This window comes from Scylla paramamosain, chromosome 27 (genome assembly GCF_035594125.1).
Source record: "Scylla paramamosain isolate STU-SP2022 chromosome 27, ASM3559412v1, whole genome shotgun sequence".
Lineage (NCBI taxonomy): Eukaryota > Metazoa > Arthropoda > Malacostraca > Decapoda > Portunidae > Scylla > Scylla paramamosain.
Window position 1 is genome coordinate 4,856,636 of NC_087177.1, and position 25,865 is coordinate 4,882,500.

The window sequence follows — 25,865 nt, forward strand, 5'->3', positions numbered from 1 at the left end:
AGCAGCACCAACTGCAACAGAAAAATTTAACAACAATAATAACAACAAGAACAACAGCAACAACAACAAAACATTAATACCATACCACCACCACCACCACTACTACTACTACTAACGCTTATGATTATAAAGCATATATATATATATATATATATATATATATATATATATATATATATATATATATATATATATATATATATATATATATATATATATATATATATATATATATGCAAATGGCAACTGACAACAGTGAAGGTGAATATGATAATAAGGCAAGGCAGACAAAAAATAAAATTTTGATGAGGTGTGCACTTCTGACGCACACGCTCTCTTGGTCAGTGGTAGGTGAATACTGACTGGCCATTACCACAGCAAGGAAGTGTTGAAACAATTTTTATTCCCATGAGGGTGTTTGCTTTGAAGTGTGAAAAGGAAATGTTGTGAGGGTGGCTTACGACAGTGTGGCGTGCTTTCGTACAGACACACCATACATGCTAGCATAATCACATGCAACTTACATACTGGCCAACAGTTTATACTTCGGCTAAACATTAATTCATGAAAACCACCTTTTAACTCAATAAAACACGAGAATATTATGCAAAAATTGCAGGGAATTCTACTTTGATGAAAACTATTTTGTTACTGGGATACTGCAAAGCAATACAAATTTACACCTTTGCACTACGAGTTCAAGGTATGAGATGAATACTTTCACCAATACGCAGGAAAAAAAGGACTCCATTTTGAAATTACTGTGGATTTACTCAATCAATCGGACTCTGTAAACTATACGTACGTAACAAAGACGTTCATTGTTTCGTCTATTTGCAGTAGAAACAATGGATCTTGAGGAAGAATGCTGACCATCTTCCGTCCACCGTCTACTGGCAAACTCATCTCGAAGCAAACACATCACGAAAACAGCAAACCCCAGCAAATGTTCTGGGAAGGAATACATCATATTCTTTCAATAAGAGATCGAGAATCTTACCTCACCATTTCACCACTTTTTCGCTGCTCATGGACGTAAAAAAATCACGGGACATAAAAAATGCAGAAGATAAACTGTACGGAGAAAGTTCTCGTAAGTATTTTCTCAGCTTCTAAATTTTGATATGAACATAAAAGATGCGTAGATTTTTTTTTGTAAACGACTACGACAACGAAGAGAAGGAGAAGGAGGAAGAGGAGGAGGAAGAGAAGGGACAGGAGGGGGAGGAGGGAGCGGAAGAAAAAAAATAAAAGGAGAGAATAAAGACTAGGGACGGGGAAGCATCTTGAATTCAGGGAGAACAGAAGATTTTACAGAAAAGCGAAAAAAAAAAAAAAAATGAAAAAAAAAATGTTTACAGCTCTCAGCATTTTACAACTATACTTTTTTTTTAAACTTTAGACACGTGTTTCTCTCTCTCTCTCTCTCTCTCTCTCTCTCTCTCTCTCTCTCTCTCTCTCTCTCTCTCTCTCTCTCTCTCTCATGCCACCATTGCTCTATATATTCCCCACCGCTGCGCCTTTTTACTTAATTCATCTCTAAGCATCTCTCTATTCTGTTGCCTTGATTTGGGTGCCTTTCTTATTCTCTTTTCTTTCTATTCTTGTACCTTTTATTCTGAATCTTATCTCTTAATCTTAATACGTTTTCTTATTCTTATCTCTTTCATTTTTTTTTCCATTCTTTTGTTACCCATTTTTTCATTCCTTACCGAGATATGTTCCCCTTTTTCTCTTCCTCTTCCTCCTCTTTCATGCCTCTTAGCTATTCCCCTCCTTGCCTCCTCTTTTCGTTGATAGATTTTCTTCCCCACAGAGTCCGTAATCCTCCTTCGTTGAATTTTTCTCAGCCTTTCTACTAACTATTTTAGCAAGTAATCTCCGTGGAGGGCAGCTTCCAAACCCGCCATAAGCTTGTCCTTTGCTCTCAATGGAAGAAACCAATTACTCTTACACACAGACGTAAAATTTTCATATGTTCCTTCCCATTTCAGTTTTACTTCGATTTATTTTTTCATTTCTCAGCGAGCAGTACAAATTGGTGTTTTATATTTTTACATGATGAATTGAATTTGTTTCTTGGAATGTCCTCATGATATTTAATTTTGATTTATGATAAAGACACGTGAGATTAAATAAAATGCATTGTAGTCCGTTTTATTAGATCAAGTTGAAGTTCGGGGCATGAGACTGTGAAATGTAGTGAAGAACTTGCAATTCATCCAAAATATAGAAAATAAGATGCTGAGATCAATTTAAAAACCCGAAAACAATAATTAAGCAGAGTGCTGAAAAATAACTTTCCAATCTTCTACCTTCCAGCATTATTTCATTTACTTATTTTTCATTTATACGGTGAGCCAATGAGCTGCGAAGGTGGTTGTGAACTGAGTGACCCAACCTTTCTTAGCTAGCATGTTGTTCCTCCACCAGCTGCCTCACACACCATTGATCGATGTCTGAAGGCCAGTCCTGTGAAGAGCAGAGTCCTGACACCTGCGTCGACAACCATGTGACATAACTACAGCCTTCCTCCAGTACTCGCATCGTTTTCTACAATTACTCCTATTTTTTTTCTTTTGTGTGTCTGAAGGTATTTTTTTTCTGTTTAATGTGACCGATGTTTCTGCACCAGTTAATATGCAAAGTCACCCTTCCTTCACTTCTTCCTCTGTGCCTCCCCGCTTCCTTTCTCTACCTCTCTGCTTTCCTAACTCCCCTTAATTCTTCCCTCTCCTTCTCCATGTTTCCTCTATTCTTTCCTTCTTTTCTTCCCTGTTTCCCTCACTCCTTTCTCTATCTCACTTTATTTTCCAGATTTCTGCTTCCCTCACTCCTTCCGTCTCCTTCCTGCTTCCCTCGCCACTTCCCTCCCTTCCTTCCCTTCCTCCCTTCACCATTTCCCTCCCTCTCTTCCTGCTTCTCTCTCTCTCTCCTTCCCTCTCCGCCTCCCAGCTTTTCGTGACCGCTGCGGGAAGGCGGCCGGTACTGGATGCTGTTGGTGTGTCCGTACAAATTGGCTATTTTGGGAGACACTGAACTGCAGTTGAGATTAATGGAAAGGCTCTTTATTTTTATATGCTTCTGCAAGATCTCTCTCTCTCTCTCTCTCTCTCTCTCTCTCTCTCTCTTATCGAACATTAGTTTTGGCGATTAGTTTCAAGGATTTCCACGTAAAGGGCTTAGCAAACAAATGCCTGAACAATGTTAATTAAATGTCAATATGGGAGGTAGAGTTTAACATGGGCTTTGCTTTACCACGGGGAATATACACGAGTTTTTCTATTATATTCTTTCTCAGTCTAATCATCAACGACTTTCTCACTTCTTTCCCAATCAATAATCCTTTCTTTTCCTTTCTCTCAGCCAGTTTAGTCGTTCAGTTCCTCTCCTTTTACATTTGTTTTAACTATATCTCGGTTAGGAATTTTCTGTCGCACGAATATGAGGCATGAATCTTTCACTTCATATGATCAGGTCTGAATTTATCCTCCCGCAATTAATAATTCTCTCACCTTTCGCTCTGCCTGCTTAAGTCTTCTGCTCCTCTCCTTTACATTTTCCTCATCTCCGTCAAGTTTTCTTTTAACGATCTTTCCCACTCCACGGGTCTCTCCAAGCGTGAAGTGGCTCCGACAAGGCGCCAAATCCGTCCCTTGAGAAGCAAGATGAAGCGAGCTATTTCCTGCGAGGCTCCTCCCGCTGCAGGTGATTGGTTGTCCTCACCTGCGCCTCGAGTGGACTTGAGAGGCAGTCACCGAGAGAGAAGAGAGAGAGAGAGAGAGAGAGTTCTTTGTCACCTGTGAAGAAAAACGATGGAAATAGTGGTGTGGCGGAGGTGGTGTTGGCTGACGTGACTTAGGGACTAAAATCTGGTGTGGAGCAATAGCCATTCACGGAGGAGCGACAGGCGAAAAGGCGTGGACTGGTGAATGGTGGAGGAAAGCAGTCTTGGAGCTGGGACTGACAGGGCAGGCAGGTGTTTGTGTGACGTGACAGGTGCTTAAAAGTATTGGTGCGTGTGTCAGTGTGAATGTAGCATGTAGTGTGACTGTGGTTTGTGTTTGTGTGCTTTCGTATGTCTCAATATGACTGAATCTTTAATTAAGTGATACTATAATTTGGTATGGAATGTGTTGTGGTAGATGACTGGAATAGACTTAGTATTTTCAGTATAATCAGTAAGGAACTTTAAGAGATCAAACAAATTAATGGATATATAAGCTCATATTACAAAGAAACTATCATATGTCTACGTTCTCAAGTACCTGTGTAGATATACTTCATGAGACACGCATGGAAATTTTACTTCTTGCTAGTAACAACAAATTTAGCGTTTTCCCCCATTTTTTGTGTCTTTGGCTGGTGGTGGTGGGAAATCTAGAACATCGTGAGTGGCTGTACGTGCATTGAGACAGGTGCGTGCTGTGACAGGTGCGTGGTAAGAATAGAAAAGATGCTCAGATACGCATGAGAACCATGGTACGCGTGGACAGGTGGTGATGGCGGCAGGTGAGGCGTGGAGTGATGCGAACAGGGAAAGTTAGAGTATCATTAAAATGCAGGAATGTGACTGAAATGATGCTAAGGAGGAGGAGGAGGATGAGTTGGATGATGATGATGATGATGATGATGATGAGGAGGAGGAGGAGGAGGAGGAGGAGGATAGGAAGCCCGCAACTCGAGGATAAAGGAGGCATCTTTTGCGTGACTCTGCTTCGAACTGATTAAGTCACTCGCAGCACGCAATTAAACCCTAGACTTGGCGGAAGGAAACTAGAGATGGGGGTAAAATCATGTTCCCCCCCTCTCTCTCTCTCTCTCTTTCTCTCATCCTGCCTTCCCTTCTCCTCACTGTAATCCATAGAAAGTTTCCATCCACTGCCAGCCCCATAGAAGGCACGCTTGGCCCCGCTGCCATTACCTAATTTCGTCCCTTGCCTATGTATAAAAGTTGCTAGTAGCGTACTTCCCTCGTGTCCTTATGCTGTGGCGTCCTGTAAGGCTTCCTCCAGCGCCAGGATTAAGTGGGTATTCCGAGGTACTTCAGCAACAGCCTTGAGGGATTTCTGCTCGTTCTGTGTGTATGTATGTATGTATGTATGTAAGAGTGTGAGTATGGTAGTATGGTGGTTAAGTATGAAGGAGGTCACTTAAAGGTTGGAAGCTAAATATAGTGTTTCTCTCTCTCTCTCTCTCTCTCTCTCTCTCTCTCTCTCTCTCTCTCTCTCTCTCTCTCTCTCTCTCAATCCTTTCTTTGTCTCTCCTGTTAAAACTCTTATCTTTTCTATTTCTCTTTCTTGCTTACCATTCTTTAATATGTTACAGTTAATGATGATGTTTATAATAATAATAATAATAATAATAATAATAATAATAATAATAACGCTCTCTCTCTCTCTCTCTCTCTCTCTCTCTCTCTCTCTCTCTCTCTCTCTCTCTCTCTCTCTCTCTCTCAATCTCTGACCTTCATTTACTTCTATGTATATAAAACTTCAAACTTTTCCATTCTTCCGGTTACCGTCGCGCGTCTCGGTTCATTTATAGATTCTTTTCCTGTTCCTCCCACTCCTTTCCCTAGCCCGCCTTCTATTCTTTGCGCCATACCTCACCGCGACACTTATTCCTGGCTTCCCCCGCCTCAGCCCGGCCCGTGAAGGACAGCTGCGGCGGCAAAAGTAAATAAACTCATAAATAACGTCGAAGGTAAGGGAAGGAAATCCGCCATTACTTATATAGCACGAGGGCAAAGATAGGTGGAGGAGGAAGAAGCAAGGCGGTAAGAGAGAGAGAGAGAGAGAGAGAGAGAGAGAGAGAGAGAGAGAGAGAGAGAGAGAGAGAGAGAGAGAGAGAGAGAGAGAGAGAGAGAGAGAGAGAGAGAGAGAGAGAGAGAGAGAGAGAGAGAGAGAGGAAGGTGGTGCACGTAAGGAGAGGGGAAGAAGGGTTGTAAGCTCCTTAGACCGTCTCACTTCCTCCTTTTGTCACCTCCCTACCTGGTGTGGGCGTCGAGGAAGCAGCAGGTGCACGTTATATTTGGTTTCGAGGGAGGAAAAGCGACCTTGCGGGCAGTCCTGAGCTATATTTAGTGCGGAGGGAGAGGGAGGCCACCCCGCGCTGCCTTTGTGGGGAAAACAGAGGCAAGTCACCGCCGCTGTGCCTGCGCCGGGAGGTGCTCCATTTCCTCACTCGTTGTTCGTGGTAATAAAACAGTATGCCCAGTAAGGGCGTTCACTTTGGCAGCAGCTAAGGCAGTGAAAGCTGGCTTGTTGTTCTTATAGGTCGAGTGATCTCTGGATTTGTTTTGGTGCAAGACTTGTCCACATAAACTGTCCGCTCTGACGCTCGGGAAGGGAGAGTAGGCGAGGAGAGGCTCTGCTGGTTGGTGGTGGGAAATCTAGAACATCGTGAGTGGCTGTTAGTCATTTATTCCTTGCTAAAAGTGTTATAGTATAACGCTGCATCTTGCAATAACATTTATTATCTTGTGAAGAAAAACTGAGTAAATTCTTAAACAGTATTCCATTAGTAGCACCTCGCATTCAGCACTCAAAGCAGGACAGATGTTCGGAACACACACACACACACACACACACACACACACACACACACACACACACACACACACACACACCACGACTCAGCAGTTAATATTGGTTATGTATCATATAAAAGTGACAAGCTACAAAATTTTACATCGTTTGAACCATTTTCTTTCACTTTTTTCCCCCGCGTGAGTGTCATCGACCCGCGGGTCACACCAACAATGATAAGCGTACTAGGCTATAAGGAAATGCTATTCTATTTAAAATTGTGTCAGTGACATGGTTTGCCGCTGCATTTTACATTTGTGTTGATCTTGTAAATGATAACAGAATGAGGGTGAAGACGGTAACGGTGATGTTGGTAGTAATGGTAGTAACAGTGGTGGTGGTGATGATTGTAATGGTGGTGGTGGGGCTGGTAGTAGTGTGGATAGTATTAGTAGCGGTGGTGATAGTTTTAGTGGTGATAGTGGTGGATGCAACAGCCGTGGTGGTAGGAACAGCAGCAAAGGGGGAACCTGGATTGCAAGATTCATCTGTGACATTTTCAGGGTTGCATGAGGAGAATTATTAACACGCTTTCGAAGTCTCGCTCCTGACGGAGGGCGCGTTTCCGTAATTCAGCACCAGGGCGAGGGGGAGGGACATTACTTCCTGGATGGGAACTGCAGGGGCTGGCGGCGTATGTGGCGGCGCGCGCAACACTAACGCTCTGCTCTCTCACCTCGACTCTTTTCAAAGGCCACAGAGACTATTAGCATTGTTGTCAAGAGTGTTTTTCCTATTAATGATGTAGAAATCTTGTTAATCTGTCACTGGAACCATAAAAAAAAAAAAAAACTACAAAACCTGTCATTTCAACTAGAGCCTTTTGAATGTAGAGGAGGTGCAGCGCAGAAATGTTTCAGAATATGGTCCTGAGTCGGCTGGTGGGAAGTGCTTGGCGAGGAATGGTTTCATAACCCTCATCAATATTCTTTTTGAATAGTGACATAATATAGCATACTCGTATATCGTCTCCTTCCATTATGTCGTTTTCTTTCTTCAGCGTCCCATGGGTCTTTTAACATTCACTGACTTGTTTCTCTTCCTTCTCGCTGTCCCGGTGGTTTGTTATTTCAGGGAAGACTAAGTAAACACATTTTCCTTTTGTGTTGTTGGTTAAATAATTCATATCATGCCGTTTACGCCCTACGGGAAGAATGATATTCGTCACGCCAAGTCTCCTTCTGTTGCCCCACACTGCACTCCACTCCCTCGTCCTCCAAGTAAACAAACGGGTGAACTCTGGACTACTCTGCCTGATTCCGTTTTTCTCTTCCCTTGACTTCGACTGTTTTAAGAAGGGAGTATCAAGACAACTCCGAAACTAAACTGGATACTTTTTCTACACAACTTTTCTAACAGCTACGATTAAACGAGAATTACCTTTCTTTTCACCTTTGCGCATAAAAATCAGTCACTATTACCTTACAACATGAGTCTGTGAGAAAAAAATCGTGTTTCATTCGTTCGACTTCCTTTTAGTTTGGGTTTAGTTTCAGATTTCACAGGCGCCTGCAACACTCATTACCTTAGGCTGAGGGCGAGGAGTGAAGTTCTTGTTTCGTTAATGTTATCTCATCTATCTGCCAGGCGCTAGAGAGAGCGGGGGAGAGAGAGAGAGAGAGAGAGAGAGAGAGAGAGAGAGAGAGAGAGAGAGAGAGAGAGAGAGAGAGAGAGAGAGAGAGAGAGAGGATGGGGGAGAGGGGGGTGCGTATGTGTGGAGAAGCAGCAAGGTGACAGTGTAATAGTATGAAGAGGCAGAAAAAAGGAAACATGCGTATATAAGTGATGAACAGGTAAAGGAGGCATAGAGCTGATGAGAGGTAGACGGGTGGAAAGCGTGCGGGGGGATGAAAAAGTGGCGATGAGTAAGACAAATGAGGTAGGAAGAGAATGTGTGAAGCGAGCTATGCACTTTGAAATATGAAATAGGGCAGAGGTACGGCGCAGGGTAGGAGAAGCACAGTACGGAAGGGTTTATCAGGAAAGCGGAGGCCAGAAAGAAAAGTTAGGAGCATTGTGTTAAGTGTAAAGGTAGGCCATTAGGAGTAGATCAAGTGAAGAGAGAAACTTAACAGCGTATGATAAGGTCAAAGAAGGGGAAGGGCAGAATAGCAAGCACAGCTTTAAGTTCATAAAAAAAGGTTTGAATGAGCCCAGCTGACATAAAAAGGCAACCCAGAATACATAAAACTTACTATGTCATTATCATCGCTACATTTATTCAACCTTCCTTTCAAATTATCTAATGTATCACGTTCTTGTCCCGTTCATTCCACTGATTTGCAAAACAATTTATGAACCAGCATTTTTCCTTCTTACATCTGATTTCAACAAGGTAATAACCATTTACACGCGCTGTAACTTACTCTCATCGGAAACAGAAAAGAGCAAGTAAGGGGAAAGGTTAGATCAGGGGAAGCAAGGAGCATAGTGGGGAGTATATGGACAGACCAGAGGGAGCATAACAAGTGGAGGGGAGTGTGTACCGCAAGAGCAACTAGGGAGCGGGAGTGGCACGGTGGTTTGGAGCATCCAGGCAGAAGGCCGATATTTACAGGCACCGCTCCGCCTATCAGCGCCTCCGTAATTAAATGTAAACACAAGCGTTCGCCGCGTGACCAGGCAATTTCAAGATCCGTGCTTTGTATTCGGGCTGAGTTTATTTCGATCAAAGGATGCCAGCAGCTTTTTTTCCCCCTAACTTTGAATTTTATTATGTAGCTAGGGAATGATTAATGTCTAGTTACTAATTGCATTCAACGAGAGAGAGAGAAAGCACACACAAACACACACACACACACACACACACACACACACACACACACACACACACACACAGAAACAACAATCAGCACAACTAAGTCCACATTCCATAAATAAATAGAAAAGTCAGGAAATGAGTGAATGCATGAATGAATAAACGGAACAAATAGATTAACAAACTTTAAATTCAGGTGTTGGTATGAGAGCATCCATAACGAGAGAGAGAGAGAGAGAGAGAGAGAGAGAGAGAGAGAGAGAGAGAGAGAGAGAGAGAGAGAGAGAGAGAGAGAGAGAGAGAGAGAGAGAGAGAGAGAGAGAGAGAGAGAGAGAGAGAGAGAGAGAGAGAGAGAGAGAGAGAGAGAGAGAGAGAGAGAGAGAGAGAGAGGGGGGGGGAATCAAGTAGTTACCAATGCAAAGGAGTGTTAATGAGTCTTATTAGCGTCTCTTTGTTTCTGCGTCCAGCTGACTGAGTTACAGCGTGAAGAAGGGAATGAGTGAAGACCAGGTGCAGGAGTATTATTATTATCATTATTATTATTATTATTATTATTATTATTATTATTATTATTATTATTATTATTTCTAATGTTACTACTACTACTACTACTACTACTACTACTACTACTACAAAGAAAGAAGCTTAAAAGAAGTTACATTGTGCAATATAGTACATCGTTGTTAAAAGAACCGACAGAAAATACAAAGAGGAAATGTATGAGAGCCACTGATAACTGACTAGAGGTAAATGAATCATGACACAACACTTGGCACGCGGACGAAGTAAAGATGACAAAAATAATGCAGTAAGGTCAGTGACGTACAATGAAGGTCCCAATGAATGAAAGTATCCAAGTGGTTTTACAAAATAAATAGTTTTAAAGGTCACAAAAGGTTAACACACACACACACACACACACACACACACACACACACACACACACACACACACACACACACACACACACACACACACACACGATGACGAAAGGCAAATAGACAAATACACGCATGCATACATAAATGCATATATTTCTATTGACTTCAAATATGAATAAAAACTACAAAATCACATTACAAAATACAGTAACACACACACACACACACACACACACACACACACACACACACACACACACACACACACACACACACACACACACACACACCTGTTATAGGCACGGCACAATGATTTATAGAGGCGGTCACCAAAGTTTCAATAAGTCACTGAGATAAGAAGGAACAGTAGGGAGGCGAGAGAAGCCAAAATGGGAGAGGTAGGGAGGGGGAGAGTGATGGGACGAGGAGAGTAATGGTGGTGAGGGGAACGGTGAGGGGTGATGGATGGGAGCCAGCAGCATTATGGGACAAGGCAGTGGAAGGAAAAGGTTAGATGAAGAAGTGAAGAAAGGTCAGCAGCCAGAAAGTGAGGTTAGTGGATGGCCAAGTGACTGACTCTCTTGATGCTGAGAGAGAGAGAGAGAGAGAGAGAGAGAGAGAGAGAGAGAGAGAGAGAGAGAGAGAGAGAGAGAGAGAGAGAGAGAGAGAGAGAGAGAGAGAGAGAGAGAGAGAGAGAGAGAGAGAGAGAGAGAGAGAAAAATATTGTTGTTGTTATTATTACTGTTGCTAAAGAACCTGACTGCTGAGGTAAACCGTATGAGCATTAATCATAATCTGATTTTGAAATGCAAGCTAAAACTATTAATGGCGTAAAAAAAAAGTATCTAAAATTAAAATCAAGGAAATGACTTGAGGATTAAAAGACTACACACACACACACACACACACACACACACACACACACACACACACACACACACACACTCTAATACAAATTTAAAACTTATATTCACGTGACAGTTCTCAATATAAAAAGTTGTTCATTTATTTCCTTATTACACAGGTGAGGGAGTTTTCACTTACATGGAATAAATGAAGAGGATGAGGAGGGGGGAGGAAGGGGGAAGGAAGGAGGAGGAGGCAGAAGAGGTAGTGGAGGAGGAAGCAGTAATTGAGGTGACGGGAGGAGGAAGAGAAGGAGGAGGGGGAGGAGGTATAGAAGGTGAAGGTGGAGGAGGAGATAATTGAGGAGGTGGTGGAGGTGGTGGTGGTGGTGGTAGTGGAGCAGAGGATAAGGGTGCCATGCGGGGCAGGAACAAAGGGTCGGTGGGGTGTTGAGGTGACGCTGGGGGGAGAACATGATTAATATTCAGCACACCTCAGCAAATACTCGTACAGGTGCGGCGCCTCCTTCAGGGCTGAGGCAGAGATGGCAATAATGACGACAGGGATCGATAATGAGGAGGAGGAGGAGGAGGAGGAGGAGGAGGAGGGGGAGGAGAAGGAAGTGTTGTGGTGTTGAACGAAATTGGATAGGAGGAAGGGAGAGAAGGCAGGAAGAGGAGAATGTTAAGTATTAGAAAAAAACGTGACACCATTATTCTGAAGACATTTTTTTGGTTAATTTAGAGTGCAACGTGCTGACGAACATGACAACCATGCATTCCCTCTCTCCACCATCCTCTCTCTCACTCATTCCTTGCCTCAAGCTTCTTTCTCTCCTATCCCCCCGTGACTCCTGGCGGGCCTTCACCCTTCAACCTTCAAACTTTTCTCAATCCAAGTAAAGCTCCGAAAGAAAGATTAAATTACGCGCGCACCTTTTATGACGGGGCGGTCCAGATACAGACTGGAGGAGGTCACGGTGGAGTGGCATGTGGTGGGTCACGGCACTAAGGCACGTAAGGGAGTCACGGAACGCTGTCACGCAATAGGTGGAGGAAGAGAGCCACGGCAGGTGAGTGAGTCCACTTAGCGGGAGACACGTGTATGGAAGAGAGCACAAAGATCCTGGTGTGTGATGGTGACGTATGCATTGGTGAGTGGTACAGGGAGAGTCACCAGGGAGAGTTACCAAGGCGACGTGGCGTAATGACTACTGGGTGAGCGTCAAAAACTCGGGACAACATGACGTCTCTAGAGGCAAAGGTCAAAAGGTCAAAGAATCAATGCTTAACATGATTTGCAGCGGATTAAAGAGAAAAAAATGAACAACAACAATACCACATATCCTAGTCATGTTATTGGTTTGAGGTCATGGGGTCAGTGTGATGTCGATCCAGAGGTGAGGCAAAGAACACCTGATAGAGATTTATGGCAACACAGGAAATGAAGTTGCGCCACTGCGACTAGTCAGTGTCACCTGTCATCGCAAACCCGACACTAACGACGACCTGGACGACCTGGCGGTGACCTAGTGGGGGGGAAGGAAGGGATGCGTGTGACTAACAAGGGAATCATATATGAAAAAATAGCCTGTAATTCGGGAGGTGACTGGTGGAGACTGCTGGGATAAGAAGGGTACACGTGCAAGGTGAAAGATATTGGGTTTGCAGGAGGGGCGAGGCAACTGCACGGATGATGGGGAAGGAAATGAGTCAAACTGGCGACTGATGGGAGGAGCCGCGAGCCTAATGGGTGGGAAAGGATGGGTAATGGTAGAACGATTAACATGACCAGGGCTGAGTTTCATATACTGGAAATGAACAGGAAAAGCTGAGAGTTAAGCGTGAGGTGACGAGTAGGTAATAATGGAAATAATGTCGCTTTTAAGAACAAGATCCATAATACGTAAGGAAACAGGAACTTGATGCTGGAAACTGTCAGGACTAGAGCATCACCAATCCCCCACCCACCTACCCACCCCCACATACACACACACACATCAAAATAATAAGCGTAACAAATCAATGAGTTTCCGGTGAGAGAGTGGCATTACTCATCAAGCAGCGTGAGAAGTTTCGTGTTTGCAATGCTGACATCAGTTTTGCTTTACTGTCGTGTGTCGTCGTGGGTTGTGGGAGAAGTTGTGAAATTCCTCGCATCCCTAATAACAACTTGGAGGACTTCATGCTCAAAAAAATTATCGCTTCTCTGATAAGCTCGTGTGTGTGTGTGTGTGTGTGTGTGTGTGTGTGTGTGTGTGTGTGTGTGTGTGTGTGTGTGTGTGTGTGTGTGTGTGTGTGTGTGTGTGTGTGTGTGTGTGTGTGTTGGCTCGTAATGGCTTATGTGAGCTGCAATGCTAACTAATTAGACACAAAATGAAAAAAAAAAAAATCCTTGCATCGCCGGGTACTGGTGTCTGTCCGCATGCCATCAAAGCGTCTGGCGTCTAAAAACAAAGCCGTGTTTAAAATCCGTATGAATTTCGTGGTGGTAGTGATCGGCTTCCACAGAATCCTAGTGCTCGGAACCCTCACCAAGCACCTGCGGGGACTTCAAGCACCAGTCCGCTATTGGCTAAACTCACCGATTCGTTAAATGGATTCTTTCGTATCGCGTGGCTGTGACATTAAGCCACTGAAGGGGAGGACGCGACTGACCCCCTAGACTAGTGAGGGTGTATTGCATTATGTCCCCCATATAGACAGTCGCGCTGGTTTTACTGTCTCATTTCTGCAGTTCTTTCTCATTTTATACTGTTTCCTTATGTTAATATTTGTTTTGGACCGTAAATGAAATTATCTTTTCTTTTAAGAAAGGCGAATGAATAATATTTCACAAGCTTGATCAGTGAAAAATCTATCAACATATTTAGTGATTTGTGTCATTGTTATTGGAGGAGAGAAGAGTAGTACAGGATTTGACGAAGCTTTAGGTGCAGCACAACAAGAAACACTAGAGTGTTTACCTTGACATCAGTATCATTTGTGTTTATTCAAGTATTTCAATCAAACTATAAATACTTGATAGATATATGTATTTTTGCTGCTATACATTACCTATCTGAGTGTCTCTCTCTCTCTCTCTCTCTCTCTCTCTCTCTCTCTCTCTCTCTCTCTCGCAGAAGAGAACACATTTCGGCCATATATCCTAATACTCTGCAAATTCACTGTTACTCTTTATTAACGCTCTCGTATTTTTATATAAACGTTAGCTTTACATTTCCCAGTCATTAAAGTATGCATGGCTCATGAAAGCCTTGGAAACACTGCTCTAAAAGAAAGGAGAAAAGGAATGTGGCATAATACTGTTATACCGTATCACTGTATCCTTGTACTCACCAATATGCCACTCTGGACTAAATCCGGCTCCATCTGCTGATGCCTTGTAGCGACGCTGTATCCTTGTCCTCCTGAGGTCTGCAAAAAAAAAAAAAAAATAAAAAAAATAAAAAAAAATAAATAAATAAAATAAGTAAAACAAAAAAAATGAATTCTTGGTATTCTTGGGCTATTTGGCGATAAGTCGGAAAAAAAAGGCTCGGCTCCGGCAAAACTAGAACTTGAATGACCGGGATTACCATATCCGACCCTTGACCTTTCAGTCACCGTCATGAAATACGACATCACCGCTTGGGACAATTAAAGACAGAAGGCTTATCATTCAGCATTCAGTATTCTGAGTCTCAACACACGCAGGGTGGCGGAGGTGTTCGTCTGCTTACTGCTGACCTTCCCTGACGCTTTCATGGGATTGTAAATCAACATTCCATGACAGAGATAAAAAAAAAGTTTGTAAAATAAAGATAACGCCACGACTGTGAAACTAACTTTATAAAATAGAGTTATATTGTCCTCAAGAAAAGAAAGTCATAGTAAAATCTTTTATTTCTTCTGTCATTTCCGTAGGGGATGAAACAAAAAAAAAAAAAAATCAATTATGAAATGAAAATTGCATCATGTGGACTGGACGTGGAGGCGGTACAAACAGGCATAACATTCGTGTTTCGCTCTTCACCTACTCGTACATATGTGTATTAGTAAAAAAAAAAAAAAAAATCCATATGAACAATCCTAGGAGCAGAGATAACCGAGGAAGAAGGTTACTCAGCGCAAAGGACATCATTATTGTGAAAGAGCAAGCGGCTCTATATGGAAGGCTCAGCCTAAGGGAAAGTATCGCTGCGGAAAGGCAGACGCTTTTTACAAGAGCGTTTCACTACTGGTTGCTGGGAGGTGCTCGGAGAACCTGTGAAGGGAGAGAGCGACGCGTCAAGACGTGGCTCCTCAATACACTGTAGGAAGCTGACAGTATCCGATAGCAGCGAAAGATACAGACGAAGAAAATGATCTAGAAAGACACAAAAAACCTGGAAAAGAAAAAAAAGGCACGCTAAAAAGGAAGAGAAACAATCACACGAACGTATATATTCTCAAGTCAAATCCAATGTAATAAAAATGTTATTCATTGAATGCTACAGAATAAGGAAGAAAATATGGTGAGGATGAAGAGTGCAGGGGGCACGGCGCCGGGAAGACGCTGAAGCGGGTGAGGGGAGTGACGCGACCTACTGAGTGGGTGGGTAGATGGATGGATGGGTGGGTGTGGGTGGATGTGGGGCGCGAGCGACCACCACTTAGATAAGGTTTTTGCTGCGTCGCGACTGCCAAACTGTGAGTAATCGATGACGAGCTTAAATATAAACCTTCCGCTTCACTCATGTCTTCTGCGGGAGGAGGAGGAGGAGGAGGAGGAGGGGAAACTGGCGTTGATGGAGTAGGGCATCCCTTTATAGTTCTGATTCTGGCTGTAACTATAACACTATGGTGATGACGGTGGTGTTGATATAATGGGTGGTGGAGATAGTGGTGACAGTGGTGGTGAAGACTAGATTAGGGAGGTAAGCCTGTGGGTGATATAGATTTAGGAAGGGAAGGGCGAGGGTGCATTGGTCTTTGTGGGTGAGGTGGTCAGCTGGTCGGGCGAGCCAAGCCAGCGTCACATCGCCAGCTGCGGATATTTAGAGAGCAAAGGGTATTTGTTGGTGGCGCGTCCGATACGAGACTCATGAGTTTTGTCGGCAACGCAACTTGTGCTCATATTCTGAAACGCTTTGCTCTCTCATCGCGGGTATTTTCAAAGGCCACAGAGAGGATATGCCGAGTTCTCACGAGTGTTTCTCCTCTAAATAATGTAGAAAACATCCTTGAAAACACGTTTAACTTCACCTAGCAGCTTTTAAAAGTAGTCGGGATGCGGCGTAGTACTGTTTCTTCTACAAAAAGTGGTCATCAAGAGGGAGAGAGATTATGTTAGTAAATTAATAAGGGAAGTGAGGCGGTATTTCAGAAAACATAAGGGGAATGACGGATGACAGAAAACTAATATCCCTACATTCACATCTTTCTGCGATGCTGATAATGAATGGGGACTGAACACACACATTTTCTATAAGGCAGCTTGTGAACTGATATTTGCAATTCATTCCTGCTAAGATGCTGCTTTTGTGATTCTCCTCGCCACTATTGAAGGATGATGGTGGGCGGGGGAGGATGAATAGTGAAGACGTGGATAAGCTACAGAGTTGTGTGTGCGTGGCGGGAGGCAGGAAGCGCGAGGTCGTCTCATCAAAGCGCCCCTTCAAGACTGAAGCGCCGCTGCATACCACGTGCTCGGGGCGGAGTTATTGTCCCTCACACCAGGCCACTTCGCCTCTCTCCACCGAGCTCACATTGGTGGAGATGCAGACTAGATTGACAAAACCACCCAGTAAACTTTCATTATTTTGAGAATATTCTCATATTACCTACTGTAATTACGCTCTTAACTAAAATCATGCCGGTGAAAGCCGGTATGACCATCTTCCGCTTGGTTACCAGTGCGACTAAAGGAGGATGTGTGCGCTGCCGGACTGCAGTCAATCTTCATGCTGATCTTTCTTCACTGACTTTTTTTATTTCTTTTTTGTTACATTTTCTTCACACTGATTTTTTTTTTTGTTATTCCTGTTCAAAGCTATCTGTATAGACTCTTATGTAAAAAAAAATGCTTATCATTGTTGTTTTTTATGATTAAACAAACATCATTTGCGCACGCCGCCTTCATCCTCATCTTCTACTGGGGAAGGCTCATCCACATTAACCGTTGCTTCAATCATACGGTGACCATGGCAACGCGAATAACCCTCCTAAGTTACCATGGCAACCCGACTAAATACGGTTCTATTTATTTGTCGCTCAGGGAAAGTTTTCGGACATCTGATTTCTGATTAGTCTTAAACTTCACCTTGCCTGCTGTACCTGAGACTCTCCACTTGTCTTCCCAGGAACTACAAAGCTGCTCCTGCGACTTAGCGTTAGCCTGCTGCTCACTCCTGTATTTGTTGAGGTTACTAGAGAGCCAGCGGACACCTTACACACGTTCCTTCAAGGAATAGATACTAGTAAAAATGTCTGGTTCGGTGACGCCAAAACTCTTATCACGCGCCACCAATCAGAAAAAGGAATAAGAAAGTGACTCGAGGCCTCATCAAATTCGTCTTTTATTTAGATAGAGCTCGTGTGTGTGTGTGTGTGTGTGTGTGTGTGTGTGTGTGTGTGTGTGTGTGTGTGTGTGTGTGTGTGTGTGTGTGTGTGTGTGTGTGTGTGTGTGTGTGTGTGTGTCATTCGTCTCACTCCGTTTTGCATTCCATTGCCATCTTGAAAAAAAAAAATGAATAAACAAAATAAAATATAATAAAATAAAATATCAACTATGAAACCTGATAAATTCCGGCCAAGATTCAGGTGGCCAGTTTCTTCAAGGAGCAACAGTTTTCCAATCTCGCGCAGCTCTCTATTGCCCCAGCAGCAACAGCAGCCGAACAAGGCACCTCGTCTGTGGAGTCCAAGAAAAGAGGTTCGCTTGTCACCGTAATTTTTTTTTCTCGTTTATCTCTACGAAGAAATTCTCTCGATGTGCAGAGGACTTCGTGGTGGACAAAGCTCGAGACTGTCCATTTAAACAGATAGGAGGAACTGGTGAAAGGCACGGCGCGAGAGAGATGGGTGGGTGGTAGGGTTGAGTGGCAGGTAGAAGTAGAAAGGCATAAAAAGTGGTGGGGTTTTGCGAGCAGATGGGTGGATGACAGGTAGGAGTAGAGAGGGATGGGTAGGTGTGAGTGGTAGGGTATAAGAAGGCTGGAGAACTGAGGAAAGTAGGTTAAGTGTGACGATTCAGGAGGCGAGGCACCAGGCAGAAGTTAATACAAATCACGGTCTTGCAGAGGCTGACATTTGGCATCGCGAAAGACTGTAAAAGGGAGGAAGCCTATCGCTCTTTCGCTTCTTGCACATTTCCGTTCCATTCGGCCACACGACCTTGGCCATGACACACACACACACACACACACACACACACACACATGCACACGAGCTCTATCTAAATAAAAGACGAATTTGATGAGGCCTTGAGTCACTTTTTTATTCCTTTTTCTGATTGGTGGCGCGTCTGACAAGAGTTTTTGACGTCACCGAACCAGACGTGTGGAAGAAGGAGGAGGCGGAGGCTGACACGGAGGAGAAGGAGGAGGAAGAGGAGGAGTAGTGATGATGTATGATAATCAGGTAAATGATGACCTTGGAAACACCTGAGATTTGAGAAAAGCCTCCACAATCCTCTTTGTCTATTTGGTCCTCCTTCTCCTCTTCTACCTCCTCCTCCTCCTCCTCCTCCTCCTCCTCCTCCTCCTCCTCCTTCTACTCCTCCTTTTCTTTCTCCTCTCGTGTCTCCATTTCCCCAGCCTTCAGCCTCAGCTGTTATGGGAGCTATTCTCTCCCGTCTTTCTTGGTCCCACTTCCTTCCTTCCATCTGTTATCAAGGACTCCATTCTTCCTTCCCTCCTCACTGTCTCAAGAAGAGGGCTATTAGAATGCAGCATCATTTTCTCTTCTTTCGAGGCTAGTGGTGGTGGTGGTAGTGATGATGCAGATGGTGATGGTGGTGTGCTAGTTACGGTCAGAAAATGTGGGACAAGTCGTGTGCAAGGGTTAAGGGAGACGGTGATGACTGCAGAGGCGAGCAAAGCACCAAACTTTTTTGTAGAATATTACAACAAGTGACAAATGATTTTTTTTTTTTCATTACCAGGTGTTCAATAATCAGCTGGACACAGACACCTGCAGCGTTGTTAATCTGGCACCTTGACACTTAACTGAGGGATGTCGTAGTAGTGATTCACACGTCAAATAATGACTATAAATTAGATAAAAGTCATGAACAGACAGATTTATATTCATCGATAAGCCCATTGTAAAACTTTGCTTGGGATGTAAATTTAGTTAAAAATTTTCAGCGAGACTGCCAGCATATTCCTGTGATATAATAAGGCGCTACATGCCCTCGCTGTTGCAGTTTCAGAAAATTCAATCAATCAATCTTGGAATATTGGCTTCACTGGAAAAGTGAAAGCCAACACTTGGACGCCAGGTGGAGCATGTGAAGGCACGAAGAGCATGGCGGCAGTGCAAGGCAGCGCATCCACGGAGTCTTGACAACAAATCGCCTTGCTGGTCCCCCAGGTGGAAATGGACACAGGACGGGCGGGCTTAACGAGGGCCGGCCAGGCGTGGTGACGGGGCTCGTGTGGGTGATGGAGGATGGGACGCTCACCTCCTGACCCGCGGGGCTTCGTTTTCCGTCACGTTATCAGTTATAGCTTTGCTGGCTCCTGGCATCTTGCTGCAGGCTGACAGCATCGTCCAGAGCTGTCCTCGGGATGTGAAAGCTGTGCGGGTTAAGCAACGCCATGCAGGCTGCGTTCCATTAGCAGCTCCCTCAGGAATTGAGAGTATTATTGCCATGTGTATTTTATTCCTCATGATTGAGCAACAAGTTAGTTGTTCTTCATATTGTATAACAGTCGCTGTTTAAGCGTTCTCAACTATTAAACAAAACTCTCTGAGCGGATCACTGCTGGGGAGACTAGAAATGTTGAATTTTTCTGATGAAACACCCATTTATAATCTCTGCTGTATATAAAACAAACGGATCTGTAAAAATAAAGTGGTGATATATGTAATCTGGTATACTAAACTCCGAGGTTGTAATTGTTCTGATAAAATTGTTTTATACACGAATTCGTACCCAATCCCAGTTATCATTTCGATGAATTTTAGCTTTTAATAATATAATTGACATAATTCGCGATGAAATAGAAAATATTATTTCAGTGATGGTAATTATAAGCCAAAGAATTTAGATCCGTTCCCCATATTGTTCTAATACCCTCTGGCTTTAAATCTGTGCTTGCCCAACACTAATAAGTCGTCCTGATACCAGAAATTTTTTGACTAGGGAAGAATCACTGGCTCCAGAAAGGTGCAACATTCAGGACAGTCGTACAACATCACATTGCAAGCGAACGTTTTTCTTTCTGCGTTTCTTTCTTAAACAGATTATTAATCTCAATATTGTTTTGTATAGTGGACTACAAAAACATCGTAAATTGCCCTTTTTATGTCATTTCAATGAAAGAAAAACAGTCTCCCGAGTCAATAATTTACGTGGCATTTTAATCCAGTGAGTGTATACTTCTATAAAAGTTATTCTCTTTTATGATTTCTCATGGCCGAATATCGATAATTCTTTTCTTTTGGGAATTTTATGCTTTAGCATTTATACTTTATGAGATGTTAATTTCTTTTAGCTAAAATATCTGCAAAGTTATAAATAAATTAATAATTTTACATCTTAAACTGGAGGGATTGTTTGCCAAACTAACATATAAAGCAAACTCTCAGCTATATGAAAAAAAAAAAAAACTCACCACACTCGTCTCCTGGCTGTAAGTACATCACTGCCTTGAGTCGCCCCATTGTTCACGAGCGGCGGTTTGAGCAGTGACAGCTGGCCAAGGCTGTGAGTACACAGAAGCGGCGAGCCAGGAAGTGGACAAAAGGACTCGTGCTCAAAGACAACCGATAGAGGCAGGGGACGGTAGCGGGTCCGGGAGATACACCGCAGGGAGAGCCAAAAGCTGTGTGCGTGTTTGGTGGAGTGAAGCGTTTGATGTTTTCAGCACATTTCATTCTTTTCCTAACATATTTCGGGCACGAATATTGATACTTCTGTAAATAAATCAGTCGACTTGGATGGATCTCTTTTCTACTCAGCTTTTTGAAGAGTGTTGATCAAAATAGTTTTCGGCGTTTCTTTCCTACTTTCCCGCCTCTTAGCCAGTTTTCTTTTCATGTAAAAAAAAAAAAAAATCGTTCATGATCTGTAATGAGATCTAACTTTAAACATATAGTACGTATATATTTCTAAACTACCTTATGATAGGAAGGGATTACGACTCCTTCCAGAACATTTAGCTAGTTTTCTTAACATGTTTAAGATATGTAAATGATTCCGTAATCAAATTAACTTCAAACATCATAAAATCTCAAAATCTACTTAATTAGAAGAATTACAGGCCTAAATTCCCTTTAAAATATATTCCTACGCATCCTCCCAGAAATGTATTGTTAAGTCTGCAGGAAAGTTAGGCAAACTTGAGTTGAGGAAGTACTCCATTAGGTGCGTTTAGTACTTGGGGTGGGATGCGGCTGTGAAGTTGGCGCTTTAGTGGTACACGGGCGGCAGTGATCCATTTGGTGAAGTTATCTTTTCCCTTCAGGAGTGATTCGTCAGGAAACGCGGCGGGTTTAGTTTCCTGCCTGACATACCGACAGCATTTCAAAACTGCAATATTTTTTTTTTTTTATGAAATTTTACTTCGTTCCAAACTCGAGAGATAGGAAAAGATCATAGATGGTGAGAGAGAGAGAGAGAGAGAGAGAGAGAGAGAGAGAGAGAGAGAGAGAGAGAGAGAGAGAGAGAGAGAGAGAGAGAGAGAGAGAGAGAGAGAAGGGGGGGGAGAGGGGAGGAAAGGTTGCAATTTCGTATTCCAGGGCAACGTTTGATCTCTTAATAGTTTCTGTGTAGTCGACATTAGAAAAATAATCTAATTTTCACCCAGTTTCATGAACACAAATGAAAACGTTCGGCTACCAGTCCCATCCCAACGCTTCCAGGGTCGCGCAGCATTTCCCTTGAAAATTACAGGAACTACTAGAAGCGCCTAATTCAGAACAATAACAAAGTATTTTACAAAGCACATTGAGATCGGGATGTTTTAGCAAAGGTTAGATGGGTAAGTAGGTGGGATGGATTGGTGAGACAAGTAGTTAGGGTTGTAACGTAGGTATGCATCTAGGTTGGGTTATGAGGGAGGTAGCTTGGGTGGGTTACATAAGTAGTTGGGGTGGGTCACGGAAGCAGGAATCTGACGTGAGATACGAAGGTGAGGTGGGTTAGGAAGACAGGTAGGTTGGGCAAGGCCAGCCAGAGGAAGTGTCTTGGTCGGGGTGGGTACGGACGCAGGTAGCTGGGGTGGGCTTAGGTCGGGTTCCCTTCCTGGAAAAAAGAAGAAAATGTAAAATGTTTCACAAATCGAAAAAAAAAAAAAAAGGAAAGAAAAAAAAAAAAGGAGGATACGAAGGCAACTTTAAGCTGCATGTTTGCATTCGCCGTAAAAAGGAAGGCAAAATTTTCGCTTCAAACGATGAAGTGAAAAAGAACGAAATGAAAAAAAAGGACTTATTAGAGGCGATTAAATTCCCTTCCAATTAGGGTTCATGGAATCTGATTGTGCGAAGAGTTTGGTAGCGCTGAATGTCGCCTAAAAGCCATTTAACGGTCAATGGAGCATCGTTTAGCTCATATCACCAGTTAAGGGGAAAAGAAAACCCGTGCACTTTAACCCTTCACATTAAAGTTAAAAGTGTTTCGCATCCGGCTCTTGCAGACATCGCACACGTGGTCTGCTCTCCCCTTTCCATCTGGACTTGCTTAATTAGGAATCTTCTTACCCTGAAATCTTCATGCGAGCTTTCTGAGTCAGTCTGAGATTACAATTTAATTAAACGTTTAGCTTAACGAGAAGGAGGTACGACTTGAATTTCCCGAAAAGGAAATAAAATAAAATGTAGACATGCCTCAGCCGTCTTGGTAAAAAAACGAGTCAGGTGTCAGCAGCCAAGAAAACACCTGCCCACTTAGAATTCATGACCAGCAGGGCAGTGCGCGGCCGCCTGAGCCGCCGCGGTTGGCGCGTTTGGAGTCACCTCAGACTGACTTGTGAAATTATCGCACCACTAACTCACTGCTTGCCGCATCTCTGCATCAGACCATCAGTTCCAAGTTTTGCAAATTACATAAATGCTATCAAAATACTTTAATACGAACGTCTACCAGATATTGCCTCGACCACAAAATGTTTAAAGATGCTGTTGTTTAACAGCATGTTTGTGTCTTCATCGAGGGAAGGCAGAACTCCTTGGAATATTTATTACATTACCGAAACTTATTTGAGCTTGGCGTCTTTCCCTGTCTGAGTCACGCGGTCCGGATGCCGAGTCTGGCAGCCTCAAGCCTTGAAGTTGTTGGTGCTCGGTGAGCAGCATCTGTGATGCTTTTTATTTGGTGAGAGATGTGATGATGCGATGTTGTGACAGGTCTTTCCTGTGTTCCCACCAAAAGCGAATGAAGGGAGAGGTTCTATTTTAGAGGCATTCCATCTAAATGAGAGGCGACTCAGGAAAATAAATGGAGAATGGGGAAAGGCCCGGTCGTAGTATGGGAATATACAAAGTGTTCGGTGCTAAATGTCAGTGATGAGGATGACGAGTCATAACATTTATAATTTTTCAGAGACCTTCATTCAACACGCGAGGGTAAAGATGAACCTACCCTTATGTCAGTGTAACGCGTATGTCCTCTGCTCTAAAACATGTGAAGAATATTCACTCCAGCACGAACGTGTGTATTAAGAGCGCATTTCTAATTTCAATAAAAAAAAAAATTCCGTCAGTCAGTTAATAAACATACGTACAGTTATCATGGCGTAAATAAGAGTTATTAATTTTGACACACACATGAAATAAATAATATTTCTATTTTTTATTATGTATCTATTTACTTAATTTTCTGTAGGAACCTGGTGGTGAACCTCATTTCGTATTGGTACAAGTGTACCCGTTTATATGGTAACACCTCTTGAAGGCGAGCACACACACACACACACACACAACAGACCTTCCACCACAAGAGATCGTTTGATCCTGATAACATTACCTGCTGCAGGCTCAGGAAGGTTTGTAGATGCAAGGGGGGGTAAATACTGATCAGCTTTACCAGAAATCGATTATAATCTTCAGTGGTTGGCGGAAATATGCAAAGCAGATAATAAAATTCCCTCCACGCTGGAAATACAATCCTTGCACACTTCGGAAATGAAGGAATGGAGTTTTTGTTTACTTTAATCTGGTTACTTGGCAAATAAATGTTTGGCTTGACACTTATTACTAAATCTTTACTATAACATTACTGGCAAGCTAATAGTGACCTAATATATGTAAATTACCAGGAGTACATAAGCTTTTCACTCTCATAGAAAGTGTTTTTGTGTAGTCTGGTCTTAACATGATATACTGAATATTGAAATAAAAAAATAAAAACAAATATTCACAATTTTAATTTCCTGTATGTCAAGGAAGCGAGAGGATGCCGCCTGGATAGTGATTACTAGAAATACTTTTATATATCTCCGCACTTTTTTATTTTATTTATTTATTAACTTTTTTTGTGTGTTTTCTTAGTGCTCAAACTGATTCGTCATATCTGAGTCTAATGATACAAAATTAGAGGCTGAAATTTGTTGTTTTCTTCTTCACGTTGCGGATGGAGGAGGCGCCACACGTCCCGGAGTATCAGGGGCACTTCTCTGTAAACAAGGCTACCAAGGGGCGGCGTCTAGTTTGATGTCTTTGATACAGAACAAACTATCACGTTTCCTTGGGGAGACCGCTGTTCCCTAACATGATAAGACCAATGAGGCGTCGCCAGTCAGTCGATATCCTGGCCTAACCCTTTGCCAGCCTTGCCTCACATGCCTCCCTCGCAGTCTGCCTTCTTTCCAGAGACAATGCATATTTCCTCCCTCCTCCCTCCTCACCTTTCTCACTGCCTACCTTCCTTCTTCACTGTCTACGTTTTTCCTCTCTCTCCTCACCTGTCTTCCTCACGGCCGACCTTCCTCCTACTCTTCATTTTCCTTCCTCACGGATTACCTTCCCTGCTTTGTTCACGGTTTGCTTGCTTTTCCATTCCTCGCCTTCCTTCCTCACGGCCTACCTTCCCGCCCTCCCTCACCCTACTTCCTTCATGGCTTGCTTGCTTTCCCCTTCCTCACCTTCCTTCCTCACGGCCTACCTTTCTTCCTCATGACCTCCCTTCCCCCTCCCTCCTCAACTCCTGCTCCATCAGGCTTCCCGACCTTCTCGCCCCAATTCTCGCGGCTTTCTTCATGGCATTTTTCCCTCTGCTCCTCTAACATTTTTTTCTCACTATTGTTAAGGGTTTTACGTTTTTTTTCGCCTAGTGCCTTTCATTCTAATGCGTTTTTTTCATCACGCTTCCTTCATGCTACACCAGAGGCCCTTTGTTGTTTGTATTTTCCTTTATCATCTATAAAACCCTATCTTCGCCCCCGCACACCTCTTCAGACTTCTTTCTTCATGCCTCGTCTTCTCACCCCTTCTTTCTTCAGCCACTCTCTGTCCACTCTCTGCTCTCCGCTAATCCTCCCTTCCCCATACACATCCCTCACTTCACAACACGGGGGGGGAGAGAGAGAGAGAGAGAGAGAGAGAGAGAGAGAGAGAGAGAGAGAGAGAGAGAGAGAGAGAGAGAGAGAGAGAGAGAGAGAGAGAG

The 25,865-nt window shown here is 43.2% G+C and overlaps 1 long non-coding RNA gene across 1 annotated transcript in view; it reads right to left on the minus strand.

Annotated features, from left to right (window-relative positions):
* Positions 1-802: 802 nt before the first annotated feature.
* LOC135114073 (uncharacterized) overlaps positions 803-25,865 on the minus strand; it is a 138,526-nt gene continuing 113,463 nt past the window's right edge. Inside the window, exons 4-5 of the long non-coding RNA XR_010275197.1 lie at positions 14,414-14,491; positions 803-951 (exon numbers count right to left, since the gene is read on the minus strand). This is a non-coding gene — a long non-coding RNA (uncharacterized LOC135114073). The remainder of the gene's footprint in view (positions 952-14,413; positions 14,492-25,865) is intronic.